An 18955-nucleotide genomic window follows, 5' to 3' on the forward strand; every position below is an offset into this window, starting at 1 on the left:
TTCAGGAAGGGATTATTGATGTGTGCTTTTTTACAGATGGCCCCTATCTTCAAGGAGTGGATAGTTTTTTAGGGAGACAGAACAAACAATAAGAATGGAGCATTCATATAATGAACATAACAAATAGCACAAAGAGGTATGCAGCCAAATTAGTGGACCTTTGAGGACAGCAGGGCTGGAGAGGTTGGGTAGTAACTGCATACGCCATGGCTCCTTGAATTTCAGACTTTAGCAGTTTCTCCCTGCGAATGTTCCTTAAGGACCTGTCATGCACAGGTACTGTGCTAAGAATAAAGTGATGAGCAAGGAAGCGGAAGACATAGCATGATGCCTGCCCTGAATTTCTTTATGTCTGAGAGGAATGAGAAGACATTAAAAAACACAGCGCAACATGACTCAAGGTAGGAAAGTTGCAACGTGCTAAAAGAGAAGAACAGCTAGACAATGCACTGCTCAGAGAGGGGAGATGATGTGCACATCTATGAGGTTGCTGTGGCTTTGGCTAGGACCGTTATCTTAGCTGAGATGGCCTTAAGGCAAGGTAAATTGATGAGGCTGCCCATATTAATAACACCTGGTACCGCAGTGCCCGTCAGAGTGGATTCCCCTGGGTGAGGGAGCTGGCAGGCTCTGGAGCCCTCTGTCCTCCAGGCATAAATCCGCCATGCACTGCATTGGAGGGAAGCTCCAGGGAGCCTAAGGAAGGATGTCTGGGTGGTGGGTAGCATTTGAGGGACTCAGGTTACTGGCATTTCCAACCCATACGGTGTTTTACTATTTAACGATCAGTATGTTTTACCAGATTTAGTAGCTGAAGATCAGCCCAAATTGCACCCCCAGGGGTAGGTAAGCTAATGAAGCCAGAGGTGTAGGCTATTCACCCTCTTGCATCCCACTCCAAGAAATATATTTTACCCAGTAACAACTGTCTTGTGTTCTTGGAGGGTATTCCTCCTGGCTTAACCTAAGGGTCTAACTTAGGATTTAAGTTCCCTGTATTGAAATAGTAGAGAAATTTGTGACCTAACCACTCTACTTATTCTAATCAAAGTCCTCTACCACTGTGATCCCCTGCCCCAGACCCCTGGGCCTCACCTCCATCCAGTAAATAGAGGGATTGAACATGGCAAGGCTGAGGGCCACAGAGCCCCTCACTAGCTCTCTTGGCTGGCAGTGTCCATTCTGATGGGTAGTGTTTGTGCAGCACCTGGTACTAAATCTTGTAGCTATCAACCCCCTGGTTCCCATGCCTGCCCCTTCGTTCAGCAAGAAGCAACGAGTCACATAGCACCACAGTGCCGTCTTGGTTTTGGATGAGGTATATGATTATAAGAATGTGTTTTCATAAAAACAATAATCATCTTAAAAAATTGTGTAAGCCTTCCCTCTATAAATCAGTATGGTTTGAAAGAAAACCAAGTCAAACAAACACCAACAATCCTTACGAACAAAGGAGTGGGAAGGGGTATGTTTGATGGTTGTAATAGTAAGAAATTCACAGGGAGGAGTCATAGTGTGCTTGAAGTTTGGTGGCTCTCCGAAGACAAATGGCGTTCCATCTGTGTGAAAAGGAGCGAGCGAGGGAGGGAGGCACGCCCGTGGCTGCTCTGTAGCTGGGGTGCTATTCCATAAGGTGGTTGACTGGCTGGTACCACCGGCACACAGTGCCCTATTACCAGTTGTTTACCCAAGGATAAATAATCCTAATTATATTTTAGAAGTACAATTTAAGGAGCTGAAGTTTAAAATAACTGTTGTGAGCTTCAGAAAACTCATCTCTGGAAGATATCCATAGAGGGATATTTGTACTTCCAAGGGAATCTGAAGGGGCAAGAATCAAGTCAGTCTTCTCTACTTTTCAGTTAGTGGACTCTAAGCTTAAAGATTATGTTCGTATTCCTTTAAAATAGTAATTGCTTTGTTTCCTCAAGAGCCAAGATCCATCCAGTCCCTAAATGAAATTCTCAACTAAAATCAGAAGGTTTAAGATACAGTTATTTTAAGTGCTGCATACTCTTAAAAATGTGTGTCTGGTTATGTTGTGTATATAAGTGGCTCATATCAGAGATGCAGCAAGTCAAGCTATATAAAATTCAGTAACACATGCCAGAAAGGGAAGGAGGGAAGAGAGAGAAAGACAGAGAGAGAGAGAGAGAGAAAGAGAAAGAAAGAGATGCTTATCCTTCTCTCCAGGAGAGGCTCAAATTTTACTTTCAACCCGTTTCTAAAAATGGCAGATGCAAAGTAAGAAAACAAATTTATCTGTTGCAGGAAGGAAGGAAGGAAGGACAGAGAGGGGAATCTAATCTTCAGCTTGATGTGATATGTTTTTATTCGAATGCTTTTGCAATGGAACATCTGGGAGGCAAGTGAGAATTGTCTGTGTTTCAGCAGTTTCATTAGGGTCACAGAGCTTTATTTCTCAGGGCTATGATAGAAAATATGAACTATCTACATAGTTGGGAGTTGAGGAAGGGGTGGGCTAAAACAGTGATATATGCAACAGTACATGCCATCAGTGGGATGTGATGATAGTGCTTATCACAATAGCTTGAGGACTTATGCCCTCTTTCTTTGTAGGCATTTAAATAGCTAGCCTTGTTTCTCTTTCCTAGGATTAAGGCAGGGGCTGTTGGTGGTACCTCCATCCGGAAGTCTGGGAAATTGGTGGGGGTTTGGTGACTCAAGTTTAAAGTGGATTTTAACCCAGTTCACGTGGTGCTTGTGCCGACACTGGCATTTTGTGCTGCATGATCTAGAAGTTGAGGAAAACGTTTTCAATATGAGACTGGCAGAGTCTCGGAGGACAGGGTCCAAGTTTCACAGTTTAGAAACATTGTATTGATTGAAGCGTATTAGAGAAAAAAGCATTCAGTTAACTTTTTCATTCAGTCATTTAGTCATGCAACATATCTTTCTTGATCATCTGTGAGGACCCCAGCACATTGCTGGAGGCTGTACTTGGGGGCAGACTGAAGCTAGGTGCAGTGTCATCTCCTCTCTGGTAACTCCTTTCCTCTGGAATCTGCAGGTATAACTGGTATTTTGTGCCATAGAGGAGGAAAAAAATACACAGGTGGGCAAGCTGGGATTATGTGTATCCAGATGGCTGTGTAATGATGAAGGGACTATCTCTTGGGGTGCATTTTAGCAGAAAGAAACAGAAAGCATTCAAAAGAGTTCTATTCTCCAGTTATTGTCAGGACTGACTTTTCTTTGTTCTGTGGTCAAGGAAGGCTCTGCTGAAAACCCAGAAATCAAAGTGGGTCCTTGCATGAAGGTCCCTTCAGCGTCAGCAATGACAGCAGTAAATCAGGCAGAACTCCCTAAATTAGGAATCCTCCTTGGGAGTCCATGACCAAGGCTGTGAGGTCAAGGTCAGATTTAATTTGGGATTTTGTAGTTTATAGGCTGCTACCCACTTTCTTACACCTTGCAGTAACCATGTTCCAGTGGCTTATCAGGTTGGTCCAGGCTGTGCCTGGTGGTGAGAACCTCAGGTTTTGTGGGCACATAGCTTCACCAGGAGAGGTCTTGGGTGTCTTATGTTGGTAGAGTAGGAGTGTGTCCATGGACTTTAACTTCTCTAGATGCAAAGCTAAAGGCAAACTGGATAGCTATTGCTGCTATAGTTTTGTAAATCTATGACTCTCTGTTGAGGCCTCTTTAACTGTAGCAGGCTTATGCATCTTTATGTTAATTCAGTAGGAACCTACCAGATGACTCTCCTTCTCCCAAGAGTGTAACGTCATTCATACAGGTTTGGTCTTGCTTAGAGGTTGGGGCTTGGGGGGAAATGAGCAGGGCTTGCCCTCAAATCACCAGTCATTTGCTTCCTCCTTTCTTTCACCTGTCACTCTTTCTGCTACTTTTTTTTTTTTTTTTTTGAGATATAGTCTTGCTCTTGTCTCCCAGGCTGTAGTGCAATGGTGCCATCTCAACTCACTGCAACCTCTGCCTCCCAGGTTCAAGTGATTCTCCTGCCTCAGCCTCCCAAGAAGCTGGGATTACAGGCACCCACCACTACGCCTGGCTAATTTTTTGGATTTTTAGTAAAGACAGGCCTTCACCGTCTTGGTCAGGCTGGTCTCAAACTGCTGACCTCAGGTGATCCACCCGCTTCGGCCCCCCAAAGTGCTGGGATTACAGGCATGAGTCATGGCACCCGGCCTCTTTCTGCTACTCTTAAGTTATTAACATAAGCTTGGGGGACTAGAGGCAGGAGCTGGTATTTGGATCAATGGCTGGGTAATCCAGACCAGTCAAATAACCAAGAAATTATTAATATTTGTTCCAGGTTATATGTTTTTATGGGGTGATGGTGAAAGAAAAAATTAATTTCATTTCCTAAATGTGTGCTTTTCACATAGCAAAATTAGCCACTGTTTGCATTTGCTAAGCATTCATCAGCCCATGGTAGAGAGAAAGAACTCAAAGGTAAGTATGGTTGCAGGTAAAGAAACCAGGAATCTAGTGGTTACCACTAGCTTCATTTAAAGTATAGATCCAGATTATTACATATTATCTGAATTAAACAAATTTTACTTTAGAGAGATCAGGGAGGTTCTATGTTTGAAGAAATCTTATGATTACTTATAAAAGACATCACTGCCACCAAAATTCTGGATTTTAACTGATCTGATCTGCTTAAAGCATGATACCTGCATACCTGCTAACTTATTTTTTGAGAACAGAGAGTTAAATAAGGAATAGGATTCAGTCCTTAGAATGCAGAGCCTGTCATTTTAGAAAGAGATATAGCTTATTTAGGCCAGATACTTTTACTGTTAATATCTTTACTGTTTTATCTAGAATGTTGACTCTGTTATGCTTGAGTCAGTTGCCCCTTCCTCTCTTCCTCTTTCCTCTGTATATTTATTGTATACTGAATAAGTGTCTTGGATGACAGCAGATGCTGCGGTCATAGGGGTGACCAGTTAGGCATGATTTCTGCCTTCATGGACCTTAGAGTCTGCTGGGAGGGATGGACAGAGCAAGCACAGAACACCTGGACACCATGCAGTTTCTCCTCTGAGCCAAACTGGAAGATCCTGAGAATAATTCTATTGCTTGTCCCTTGGAGATATTAACAGATTACTCAGTGATTTTGATTGTTAAAATATCCTCCTGCTTGGAATTGTTATCACAGTGGCTCCTCTGGCAGGAGCATAGTTATAAAAGAAACCAGGAACTGCCCATGTGCCCAGCCTAGGCTTCTGACTCCCACAGATGGCTCTAGGGCTGGGGCCTGGCTAAGTATTTTCCAGGAGGAACGTGGTCAGTCAGGAGCTAGCACCTGCCATTTCCCATTCTTTCAGAGCCAAGGAGCTGGGTGACCATCTGACAGCCTGGAAGAGCCCTGCTCCAATCTGGAGTGGAGGTTAACACTTCAGGTCAGCAACTTCCTAAGGGAAGGAAAAATCCCTCCCAGGTGTTGCTTCAAGCTTTCTCTGGTGCTGCTTGTTGCTGGCCTTCAGATTTTGGCCACCATTACCTTCAGGTATCATTCTCCCTGCCTCCCTTGAAGAGGTGACCTTCCCCTTCTGTGCAGGGCACTGTCTGTCCCATGTGGGCTTCCAGGGCGGGGGTGAGGAGGCGGCGGCGAGATTATTGCCTGTTACACATGGACATCTAGACGGGGGAAGAAACATAACAGCTTTATTTTTAGGCTTTGCTAATTCTCACTCTTCTCCTAGTTCGCTGCTACCTGGCAACAGCTTATTGTCATGGCAACACCGATGTTAATGAGTGAAACTCTCAGTGTGTCTGCTTTCCTGGTGCTCTGATAGACACTGTGTGGAGCTATCTTTCTGGCCATCAAAGGCTAAACACAAGGCTCCCTTCCCCGCTGCAGGCCTTCCGGGCCCCGTCCACAGAGGAAAGGCACGGAGGCTGCATTGACAAGGGATTTATGGCTCTGCTTACACGGTCCCAGCTTCTCCTCTCTTCACAGATGGCTGCTGGCTCTCGCGCTGCCCCTCCCCTCCCGCAGTCCCTCCCTCCACATTTTTAAGCAGCAGCTGTAGCCAGTTTTCTCATGTTTGGGGCACCTCGAGATTTGAGCAGGTTTTTGTGGCACCTTCTCTGCCGTTGATCAGCGGGGCTCTGAATCTGAGTTTTGAGAAAGGAGATTTGTGGCTGGAACTGGCGCTCACATTGAGGAGGGAAGACCTGCCCCCCAGTCCTTAGGCTGAGAATCAATAACTCCATCATAGCTTCTTGTCTTGCTTCCCTGACATCTGTCACTCAAGGGTGGCTTTGCAGCATTACAGTAACTTGTGAGGAAGAGCAGGCAGAGTCTGCTCCAGCCTCCTCATGCCTCAGTTTGTCCATCTCTAAAGCGGCGTATATCTGAAATGGGATGGTCCTTAAGTGGGCGCTGCTGAGGAGGGGTTCATGTGAAGTGCCCTGGGCTCCTGCTCACCATGTCTATCATGTGGGTGACTTGTTCGACCCCTCTGTGACTCTGCTTCTTACTTGTAAATAAGGATAGTAATAGTATCTACCTCAGAGTGTCATTGCAGGACTCCTACCAGCTACATATGTGTCCAGGGCTCATAATAAAATAATGGTTAAAGAAATCCTAGTTCCATTATGTGTGGTCATTATTCAGTCTTCACCCTGGTCTCATGAACTGAGGTCTGTTCTTATTTTTGAATTACAAAGAGGGAAACTGAAGCATGGAGGGGTAACTGCCTCTGTTACTGGAAGTGATGGGCTTGATTTGAAGCCTAGGCATGCCCTGAGCCACCACACTGTAAGGTGAGCCTGAAGGAGATGGCTCTGTGTGTCCTCAGTGACTGCTCCCTGTTCCAGGGAGGTGGGCCCAGGCCCCCGGGAGTGTGTCTGAGCACCTTGTACTCCTTGGATAAGAAGTGCTATGTGAACACAGAATTACCAACTTTTTTTTTTTTTTTTTTTTTTTTTCTTTCTTTCCCTTTCTCTTTCTCTTCCTCTTTCTCTTCCTCTCTTTTTTAGAGGGAATCTCACGATGTCACCCAGTTTGGAGAGCAGTGGTGTAATCTCAGCTCACTGCAACCTCCACCTCCTGGGTTCAAGAGATTTTCTTGCCTCAGTCTCCCAAATAGCTGGGATTACAGGCACATGCCACCATACCCAGTTAATTTTTTGCAGTTTTGGTAGAGATGGGGTTTCTCCATTTTGGCCAGGCTAGTCTCAAACTCCTGACCTCAAGTGATCCACCTGCCTCGGCCTCCCAAAGTACTGGGATTATAGGTGTCAGCCACTGTGCCTGGCCACTATCATTGTTAAGTGTGACCTCCACAGGGGTGGCATTCAGCTGCTGTGGCCCATCTTGAACTCAGCACTGCTCTACCAGGTTCTTTAATGAGCAATGGAGTAAAAATGGCAGCCACCTCTGTGTAGCCCTAGCCTGTTCCTTAGGATGCGGGGTCCCTGGCAAACACCTCTCAGTTGGGCTAAGGAAGCACATTACCACTTATTTGCTGTGCTAGTTCATCCAAACTTTTCAGCAACATGTAACAGCCTTACTTTTTTTCACAGTAATAGTCCTTTTAATTTTTCTATGTATTTTTTAAGTGGTAGCACATACGTGTGGTCTTGTGGTATAAAGGCAAATATATGCAAAAGGGTATATGGTGATAAGTCTCTCTTCTCCCTTGCCCCAGCCCCCCAGTACCTCCCCTGGAAGGAGGTCTGTCCATCGGCAAGCATATACATGTATATCTATTTGTAAACCCTGATGGGAACACTGATACATTCTCTCTTGTATTATGTTGCTTTTTAAATACACTTGACAGTGTATCTGGGAAACTACTCCATATCAATTCATGATCTATGAGGGAGACTTCATTCATATTCAACAGACACCTCAAAAATCTTATTGTTTTCCAGGTAAATGAGGTCTAGTGTGTGAATCATTGTGAAATATGCTTAAGAAAGCCTGACTCCTGGCAATAAGTTAATAAAACTAAGCAATTATTATCATCATGATAATAATACCAGGATTCTTTTTAATCCATGATGCAGTTCTTTATGTCTCATTTTAAAGCTGAAACCTGAAGTCATGGAGCTAGAAATGTCCCTGAGCTGTGTTTGAACCTGAGTCTGTCTGCCTTCCATCCTTCTGTCGGTTTGCCTGCACCGCACTCCTCCTCTTAGAGAAAAGTGCTCCGAGTGGGTCTTGGCCACAGCATGGCCGTAGGAGCTGACTCCCTGGGAGTCCCCATGGTGGTCTAATGTATAGTGAGAGCATCACTACACAGTTCTCATCACCGCCAGCCCTCCTTCCTGTCTTCCCTGTAGGCCCAGCACTCCTCCACACCAGATACTCCTAGTTAGCACACATGGCTGGTGGACGTGTGGGGTTGCTTTGATCCCGTCCCTTCTAGTCTATGCTTCTGCTTCTTTACCTAGAAAACGTGCAGTCATATCTCATCCCTGCCAAAAGAGGTACTCAAGAAGAGAGAAAAAGAATGTTCAGTGTCTTCTCCTCAAGTCCTCTTCTCCCCCAGTAAGGCAGAGGGGCTCTATCTGGGTTTGGACTTGATCACCTCATGGGTGTGAAGTTGGGAGGGGCCACAGGCAAGGAGGACCTGCGTTGCAGCGGGTGGTTTGGAGGCTCAGCAAACGTGTGCTGCACGAGATGGGGAAACGAAGCCGCATTTGCCAGCCTATCTGGGTCTCCTGGTCACTGAGACATCAGAGACATGTGGGTCTGAGTCCTTTTGCTTGGATTTAATCTTCTGCTATTTGTGGGTGTTCTGTTGCATTCGATGGGGCTTCAGTCTTCATTTTCATTGTCCTTCGCAATTTCTCTCCCTTCCCTTTCTGCAAGCTTGCCCACTTACTAGGATAAATCCTGGTCAGCAGTGGTGGTGCTGAGGGCCCTGTTACCCAGACAGTTGCCAGCTTGCAGGGCCCAGCATGCCTGTGAGGGCAGAAGGGTTCTGAGTGGGGCCTATTCCTCTGAGTGGGATGTGCACTCCCTCCTCCTAGGCTTGGCTCCTCTTCTTCCTTGCGGCCTGGCTCCTCCAGCTCACACTTTCCTTGGGGCTCCTACCACACTCCCTGTCCCCTACACCGTTGACACTCTTACATCAGCATTGCACATGGGCATAAAGGGACACTGCAGCCAGTCCTCTGTGGAAGAATCAGGATGTCCCAGCTCCTCAGGGACAGGCTCCAGAGTGGGCCTGGCAGAGGGAAGGACTGTGTTCTCTCCCAAACGGGCCAGTCCTTGGAGCTGCTGCCATGGCTTCAGCTTCCAATACCCTGTTTGGAGGGCTCTTTGCAAAGAGGCAGAAGAGCACCAAGGTGAGTTGAAGGGCCCTGGAGCCCCAGGCCTGCCCACCTGGAGGGCAGCTGATGGCAAATCTGTGTCCTAGAACACGCCTTCCTGCCGCCAGTGTCACGTCGGCCGTGGTTGTGAAATTTCTGACAATGATGCTTGGAACTCATCCTGTTCTTGAAGTCCCCATGTACCCCATCAGCTGCTGTGCTGTGTTGTCAAGAACACAAGAACAAGAGAGAGAGTACACACAGCAGAGGTGTGTCCTAGGGTGTTAGAGGAAGGGACCCCATCACAGAAGAAAATTAGCAAAGACAGAATTGGGCAGAGCCTCCCTGGGACACACCAAATTAAGTTGCTCGGAGTCTTGGGGAAGAGCGAGGGGAGGACGGGGCTTAGGGATGAAATGTGAGGACAGGGAGGGGCCTCTTGAGCAGGCTCGGTGGCTCAGTTAGGCACCGGACACAGACTGGGACCACATCTTGTGGCCTCTCTTATTGTCCCTACTGCCTTGAAAGGACCAGATTATAATTACCTGAAAGATTGAATAGGCCTAGAAATTCTTCCCTAACTGCTTACTCATATCAACATTCCTTCCAAGAAAGAAGCAGGCATGCAGTCCATAATCAGAGATAAAAGACTTAATCTGGAGGAGGTAAGGCCATGGAGTGAATGTTTCAGTTGAAATGCAATAAAACAACTAGGGCAATTGACTGGTTATCACACTCTCTGGGTTTTGATGGGAGGAAAGAAGAGGAATTACTTATAAGGCAGAGATTTCTTAAATAAAGAGAAGGGCCCCCAGAAGAAGAGGCTTCAGAATACTGATTCTTATTACTGTCTGTACAGTAGCATAATCTTGGTAGCTTTTAATACTCAATCCTCTTCAATTCATAGGAGTTCTGATTCAGTGGCCTTCATAGGGCTGGGACATCAGTATTTTTAAAAAGCACCCCTAGGTGGTTCTAATATGCAGCCAGGTTTGAGAACTACTGGTTTAGAGGTGTTTAAAGACTGAAGGCAAAATGTGTGGGCCCCAGCATAGAATGTGCTGTTTTCCAGGCTGAGACCAATAGAAAGCATATCCTGATTTTAATTCAAAGTGGCACATTCTAAAAGTATACTCCAGGATTTAAAAAGTATAGGGGCTTTAGAAATATTTGTTTGCCCATGTTCATGTCAACATTATTCATAATGGCCAAAAGGCAGATGCAACCCAAGTATTCATCCACAGATAAATGGATAAACAGAATGTGGCTTATACATACGATGGAATATCATTCGGGCCTTAAAAAGGAAGGAAATTCTGATACATGCTACAATATGGATGAACCTTGAGAACATTATGCTAAATAAAATAAGCTGGACATAAAAAGAAATATGGTATGATTTCACTTATATGAGGTACCCAGAATAGGCAGATGTATAGAGACAGAGGTACTATGATGGTTGCCAGGGGCTGGTGGAGGTGGGAAATGTGGAGCTATTGTTTAATGAGTACAGGATTTCAGTTCTTCAAGAATAGAGAAGTGTTCTGGAGATGGATAGAGGTGATGGTTAAACAACAATGTAAATTTTTTAATGCTATTAAATTGTACACTTAAAAATGGTTAAGATGGTAAACTTTATGTTACCTATATATATTACCACAACTTAAAAAATTAATTTCAGATTAATGAGCATCATCTATCTATTTTAATATTTTAGAAAAAGAGAAATTTATAAAGGAGAAAATTTAAAAATTACCGCTTAGTATCTAGATGTATTCTTTCTCTGTGTGTGCTTAATTATGTAAATACATATGCACGTTGAATCTTACTTTCTATAATGGTTTGCAGCCTGGATTTTCATTTGTACTTGATTTGGTTTAATCCTCTTTTCTTTACAGAGATGGCCCATCTTAGGGGTAGAGTAAGTGAGGTTACATGGTAGGTAGGCAACCTAACATATCCTTATATTCAACTTTGGAGTCAGACATCACTGGATTCAAATTGCACCTGTGACATTCATAATTGGTGTGACCCTGGACCTCACGCTGAGCCTAAGTGTCCTTATTTCAGGCTTGTTTGGGAAGTTAAAGATAACTTGGGTGCCCCGTCCCTGCTCAGGCCCTCAGGAGATGGATGCTGTAACTGCCGAGTCACTGGCGACATCCACGGACTTCTCTGTACTTGCGATAGATATTCAGTCTCCACTTATATCCCCCATTTAACTTAGGAGAGGGCTTCAGAGAATCCCTGATCTGAGATTCAGGAAGTCTCCAGGGCTGCCACATGGTACGGGGACCTTGGCAACACCAGGTTCTTTCTAGGTCTCCATTACTACATTCACAAAGTGAGCACATTGGGTTTTGGGGTCTCTGGGTTCCTCCCACCTCCCTATTCAAGCATCCTTTGCTTCTCCATAGCCTCTCACTCCCTGAGATGATGCAGAGTGGATGCCCATAATGTTTATTGACAATGAGGCTCCTGCAGGTGAATCATCAACAACGTGCAACAGTATCGCAGATATGACCAGCTCCTTCCAAAAAGGAAAACCTGCTTTATGGCAAACTTGTTGACTTTTGTTCAGGAAGTTAATTTCTGGTGGTGCAGTGCCATAGTCTGGAGCTTGGACAGGCTGTGCTGGAAAGAGAGGAATATTTTTCCCTAAAGACAGTGCATAGGGGCAGGGGGGGCAGAACTTCCTTTATGATTCCTGTAGCGCTTGACTGGGGCAGAGGAAGTAGATGGATTATCAAAAAGGTAGAAAGAAGTCCTATGTCCAGCCTAGAGCTCAGCACATCTTTTAGCTGCCAAATGGAAGGTCTCTCTGTGGCAATGCCGGGAAGGAAAATTGAGTTAGGTTGGCTTGTTCCAAATAAAATGCTACATTTAATTTCACTCTGGGAAATATTTGATGTCCAGGCTACTGTAATATGTGAAACAGATTTAAAAGATCTTTTTTGTTAGGCAGAAAATACAAAACAAGGAGGCCCTCACATCAGCTGCAGGTGGTACATAGGGATCTGACCATTTCAGTGCGGTTTTTAATCATCTGGCAGCTGCTGGCCAAGGGTTGACTAGTCAGTGTCTAGCAGCCTGAGTGTCACTGTACGTGTTACATCTGTCTCAATAGTTCAGCCTCTGAAATGCCTTTTGAGTTAAGCCAAGGCACTCGGTGCGGGAATGGGAAGCTGTCAGTTTGTAAATCTGGAATGTCTATTTGTGTGCTTGACATGTGGAAGGGAAAGGTTGAGTATGAACCTATGCCGAGATAGATTCAGCAAATGTGTATCTGACTGTAGGTTCTAAAAACCAGCCAGGTAGAGTCTCATCTCTAGAATTGCTGTCCCTTTTATGATGGTCATAAGTGCCATGGCTGCTGGAGGCTTCTCCCCCTCTGTGGACCTCTGCCCTGGTGCATTTCTGGGCTAACTGGCCATACAGGGATTTGGGGAAGGAGCTCACAGAGCTGCTCTGCTTTTCACATTGTTCCTGTCCCTTCAGGCGTCCACCTGTTTCCTTCCTGACTCTCCTGTTATTTTTTGGTGTGAGGTCAGAAAAAGCTCTTCTCCCCTCTTTTGCTTTCATGCATTTACCATTCAGAGGCCTCACTGAAGCAGAGAGACCAACACATAGGGCTGCCAACTCAACCCTGGAAACACTCCTTTCTTATTTTCCCTGGCCAACCAGAAACCAAGTGTTTTATTTCTTTGTCCATTTATTTTTAAAAATACAGAATGAAGTATTTTTGAGGACTGTGCCATTCTTTTGGGCTGTAAGTAGAAAAGATCAAATATGTCCTTGTCCAGCTTTTCCTGTTAGACCCTCAGAGGAAGAAGCTCCAGCCCGTAACCTGTGGGGCTTTATCCCTTGGTGATGATGTGAACTAGAGAGAGAAGTTAATTGTTTTGAATGACTATGAAAGTTTCTCTGTGGAGCACCTGAAACCCTGGCAACACTTGCTTTCACACACACTCAGGGAACCCTTATATGTGGAAAGGATTTCAGAGGCCAGGTCTCAGGAGAGGCCCTGGGAGAGTAAGGAAATACAAGCAGCCATTTGGCCTGGGGACTGGAGGCCTGGTGACCTGGGCAGAGGAGGGTCCAGGAGGGAGGCTGTCCTTGAAGAGCTAGTGCTCGACTTACAACCACGGTCGGGACCGCGGACCGGTTGTAACACGATTTGGTCGTAAGTTGAGTAGGCTATATGTACAGTTGAAATGGTGCACGCGGAGATGGTAGTGCTGCCGGAAGCTGGTCCGCACTGTTGTACGCCCAGCTGGGCAACGTTTGCGCTGCCAGACGCGGAGCAGTCGTGGCTAGCGATTGTGGTCGTAAAGTCGAATGGTCGTAAGTTGCATAGGTGGTAAGTCGATCAATACCTGTACTCCCTGATGTTGGTTCGACACTGAAGTTGTCATAAGAACCCAAGCTGTCTCCGTGGTGGAAAGGATTTCCTACTCCTCAGAGGCTGAGGGAAATGGTTCTTTGCATCCTGCATCTAGAATCAGCACGAGATGGTGGAAGTGGTCAGGGACTGGCATCTGGGCTCCCCTGTTCTCCAACTGACAGTGCTGGGGGCTCCCTGGGCAGTTGTACAGAAAACACGTATATAGAGTCAGATATGTGTTAGAATACTGACACAATTCATAGCTCCCTCTGCTCAACTCCTTTGAGTTGAGCTTAATTCATAGCTCTCTGAACCTCGGTTTCCTTATCTGTAAGAGTGGGGATGATGACACCACAGAGTTGTGAAGCCTGTGCATGCTAACACATGTGATATGCCAGCTACAGTGCTGGTGCCCTGGTAAGGCTCAGGGGCATAGGGAACTGGTACAAACATTGCGTCTGCTCTCCCATGGGACAGAGGGGTGCTGATATTTGGTGTGAAGAGGTGCTGATACTAGGTGTAAGGGGTGCTGATACTAGGTTGGATTCTCCTAGATCAGTGTGATGTAGGAGAGGCATCTTCAGCTGGAGCTTTAGGATCTGTAGTTACTGACCAGTCTTGAATCACCATTGTTTGTGGTTTCTCTTGTCTTTTTTTCACATGTTTCCGGAAGGCAGCTGGTGGCAAGCTTCACATTAGATTTAGCTTGAATATTGTGCATGGTTAGTGCAATACTAAAATTATTTCCTTTTCCCTGTGCATTCATCTATTCAACACGTATTTATCGAGGATGAACTATATTCGAGGCACTTTGACAGGCACTGGTGATGCTGCACTGAGCGAGAGTTTACGTTCTCTGTGCATATGAGGGCAAGGAGAGAGGGGAGACAGAAAATGTAGATGTAAGCAAATAAATGAGAGAGCTTCATTTTATGGTAGGTGGTATGAAAAAGAGATCGAAGAGAAATAAAGCAGAGTTATGTGGTAACATGACTGTGAGTGGAGGTCACTTTCAGCTGGTGGTCAGGGAGGCCCCCTCTGGGACCCAAGACAAGACGGAGCTAGGCTTGTAAAGAAAGAGAGGAAGAGCCTTCCAGGGGAGGGCATAGAAAGTACAAAGGCCCGGAGGCAGGACAACCTTGGCATGTGTCAGAAACAGAAGAGCAAGGCTGGCACACAGTGAATGAGCAGGAGGGTGCAAGTGAGCTGGTCAAAGGGTTGGAGGTGGGGCGGGGGGTGGTTGCTAAATCGTGATTGGTAGGGACGGTGACGTGTCTTTTTTATTTTTAGAAGATCATCATTCTGCCTTTGGATTAGAAAAGGGAGTTGGGAGGGAATGAGAAACTGGTTGGGAGGCCGGCTGGTAGGAGAATAGAGGCTGGGACCAGGTGCCAGCAGTGGAGGTGAGATGAATGGGCAGAATTTGGCCAGTGGGCTGAATGCATGTGCTTGGGAGGCAGAGCTGCCAGGGCCTGCTGGGCAGTTGGGCAAGGAGGCCCAGAAGGATGCCAGGCAGGGGGGGTAGTTGGTTCAGAATAAACATCAACGGTGACAGTCTTGACAAGGGTGTTGGGAAGTTGGACATTTTCAGACACAGCTGATGGCAGTGTAGAAGTTCCGCTCACCTTGGAGGGTCATTTGACAAAATGTACAAAGGCTTAAAAATGCTCATTTCTTTTGGTTCAACAAGTCCATAGGATTTTATCCTATGGAAATAGAAATACACAAGGATTGCTTACAAGTATGTTCATTGTAGTCTTATTTGTAATGGAGCTAAACCTGGGATCATTTAATTTCTCTCCTCTATTTTTCAGTCACCAGAGGGCTGGATGACTAAGTTAGAATGCATCCATATGATGGAACACCATGTAGCCATTCAAACCATATCTTAGAAGGATATTTAATAGCAACGAAGATGTTCAACTGCACTGCTAATTGAACAAATATAGAAAGTCATCTACAATATGATTCCAAATTTTATAAGGCGTATCAACTATTTACATTTCATATAAGTGTAGACAGGATATACTATATCCTGGAAGGTCTAACAGGTATGTATTAGAGTGTTAATGGTAAGCCAATTTAGGGAACAAAATAATATATTTTTTATTTCATTCTCTATTTATGATTCTTCTAAATTTTCAACCATAAACATCTGAAATAAAAACTTTAAAAAAAAAGCCTGTTATTTGAAAAAACTTGTGATGTCTTACCATGTCCAAGTATAAACTGAATAGTAAATAAATCAGTGGGCTGGTGGCTCTTCTTAATATACTGCTGTACATAGATCAACCATTTGCATTCAGAAAGTTTGAGTTGAGAAAATCACTGGATTTGACTCAGAAAGCTTGGAGTTGGAGTCCCAGCTCAGCCATTCACTGCCTTTGTGATCTTGACCACAACACTTAACCTCTAACATGCAGACCCTTGACTGCTTCAATTTGCAGTGGAAATGAATGATGGTAATAAGAACAAGAATAATCTTTTCATGGAGTTGTGAGGACTAAATGACAGGGAATTAGAAAATATTTTGTAAGAGGAAAAGCACAATGTAAATATTAATATTCCAGGGCCCAAGTCTTTGACATAGATGTGACTATGGGCACCAACTGATTTTTGGGTGGATCATTTATGGTATCCTGTCGTGCCCTATAGTGTGCATCTCATGCTGCAACCAAATGTCCAGCTCACGTCTGATCCCAATCCCTGAATTAGGTGAGCAATCTGAACATAAGGGACAATGAACTGTCCTGAGCGGCAGGCAGCTCTCAAATGAGGAGTGTTTTTTGTTCACTGGAAAGCCGTAAGTGAAATGCTGCTTTAGCAGCCATACCCAGAGTCCTGTTGATACATGGTTCAGCTGTTCTGTTACATAAACCTATTGGAAATGAACCTGCAAAGTGGTTGAGCAGAGGGTGGTGCCCACTGGAATAAGGATGAAGGACAAATACACTACCTCTCCATTTAAAGGAGACATTTGCTTTTTAATGGACCCTAAACACTGGGATCTGAAATGTCACAATCTTTACATACTGAAATGGACATGCACGTAAATGCTGATGAACAGTTCAGCAGTCACTTAATTTTTAAATCCTTGATTGTTCAAGGACAGGGACATCCTACTTGGGTCTGCAAGACTCATAGTGTACTGGACAATGTTGTCTGTCTCGTGCTGTCTGAATGGGGAGTTAATCTCCAAGAAGAAGCTGTATAGCGAATGGGTCCAAACATAAGGGTTTGAGCCACTGTTTTCAGCTGGGATTTTTGGGTAAAGGGAGATGAGGCAGCCAAGTCTGACCAACTGCTGAGGTTTATTTCTTGGGGAGTCTCAGCTACACATTGAGGTGTAGAAAATACAGCACCGGCTGTGTGTGGTGGCTCACGCCTGTAATCCCAGCACTTTGAGAGACCATGCTAGGTGGATCATGAGCTCAAGATATCGAGACTATCCTGGCAAACGTGGTAAAATCCCATCTCTACTAAAAATACAAAAATTAGCTGGGCTTGGTGGTGTGCACCTGTAGTCCCAGCCTCAGGAGGCCAAGGCAGGAGAATCGCTTGAACCTGGGAGGCGGAGGTTGCAGTGAGCCAAGATCATGCCATTGCACTCCAGCCTGGCGACAGAGCGAGACTCTGTCTCATAAATAAATAAATATATAAATAAAGCACCTACCAGTTACCAACAAGGATACCTGTTCTTGGGTGGAACTGCCTGGTTGGAAAGAATGCTGGTGATCAGTAGGGCCTTCTGATCCTAAGAAGAGGACCCTAACCTGGCCATTTTGAACAAGGGTCCTATAGCTGCCAATTAAGTGTGTCAATAGTGGGTTCCTTGTGATGTAACATTCATCATCCTTCCTATGGTGGATGACCCTACAGACCCACCTGCTGATAAACTAAGCAGCTTGCCCAAGGCCATAAAGCTACAGAGGTATTAATCTAGAGTTTGGACGAGATCTCTCTGACTCTTAAGATTCCTGCTTTGAAGTTCTCCATTATCCTGCCTCTTACAGAGTTGTTTTGTCAGTGCTATTGAATTTGAATTCAGTTGTATCCTATGTACATTAGAATGAAAATGTATAAATTTTAGAAAATGAATAAATCATGGTTCCAACCCTTGAGAAACTTATATATATATATATATATATTATTATTACTTAAGAGTTTGAAGTGCATAGCAATGGCTCAATAAATAATTATTGAGTAAACAATACTACACAAATATATTCTAGTTTATAGATATCCACAACCCCAATCAGATTATGTTGCATCTCATAAAAGGTGCACACACGGATTGAAAAAGGGACTCAAGAAGGAAGCCAGACTGGAGATTCCTGGGCAGAAAAGCACCACGAATCTTAACGCCGCTGTTTTGGCCAGCGCAATGGGTGTGCTCAGATTCCGGTGCTGGGAATCAACAAGTTGGATGTCCGCTCAGAGACCTAATTTGAAAGTCGGTAATTACAAAGACTACAGGTGGATAAATTTACAATGATGGGAAGAAACCAGCATAAAAAGGCTGAGAACACCCAAAATCAGAATGCCTCTCCCTCTACAGGGAATCACAGTCCCTCATCAACAAGGGAACAAGGCCTGATGGAGAACAAGTGCATTCCATTAACAGATTTAGACTTCAGAAGGTGAATAATAAGAAACTTCTATGAGTTAAAAGAACATATTCTAGCCCAATGTAAAGAAACTAAGAACGCTGAAAAAAGGTTTGATGAAATCCTAATGAGAATAGACAATCTAGAGAGGAATATAAGTGAATTAATGGAACCGAAGCATACAATGCAAGAACACCAAGAAGTATGCACAGGTTTTAACAGTCGAATTGATCAAGCAGAAGAAAGGATATCAGAGGTCGAAGACCAACTTAATGAAATGAAACGAGAAGACATGATTAGAGAAGAAAGAGCAAAAAGGAATGAGCAAAGTCTCCAAGAGATATGGGACTATGTGAAAAGACCTAATTTACATTTGATAGGTGTACCTCAACGTCATGAAGAGAATGAATCCAAGCTGGAAAATATTCTTCAGGATATTATTCAGGAAAACTTTCCTAACCTAGTAAGGCAGGAAAATATCAACTTCAGGTAATACAGAGAACACCACAAAAATATTCCTCAAGTAGAGCAATCCCAAGACACATAATCTTTAGATTCACCAGGGTTGAAATAAAGGAGAAATTCTAAGGGCAGCTAGAGAGAAAGGTCAGGCTGCCCATAAAGGGAAGCCTATCAGACTCACAGTAGATCTCTCAGCTGAAACCCTACAAACTAGAAGAGAGTGGGGGTCAATATTCAATAT

General features: G+C 44.6%; 1 protein-coding gene and 1 long non-coding RNA gene across 32 annotated transcripts in view; one reads left to right on the plus strand and one right to left on the minus strand.

Moving 5' to 3' along the window:
• CACNA1C (calcium voltage-gated channel subunit alpha1 C) overlaps nt 1-18955 on the plus strand; it is a 705432-nt gene that overhangs the window by 222956 nt on the left and 463521 nt on the right. The gene's annotated exons all lie outside the window — the stretch shown is intronic.
• Nucleotides 14191-17435, minus strand: LOC119473713. Its single transcript, XR_005202935.1, has 4 exons — nt 17319-17435; nt 15859-16079; nt 15271-15351; nt 14191-14501 (listed from the first exon to the last, which is right to left on the minus strand). It is a non-coding gene; the product is annotated as an uncharacterized LOC119473713 (long non-coding RNA).

The sequence above is a fragment of the Cebus imitator genome, unplaced genomic scaffold (genome assembly GCF_001604975.1).
Source record: "Cebus imitator isolate Cc_AM_T3 unplaced genomic scaffold, Cebus_imitator-1.0 Scaffold179, whole genome shotgun sequence".
NCBI classification, from domain to species: Eukaryota; Metazoa; Chordata; class Mammalia; order Primates; family Cebidae; genus Cebus; species Cebus imitator.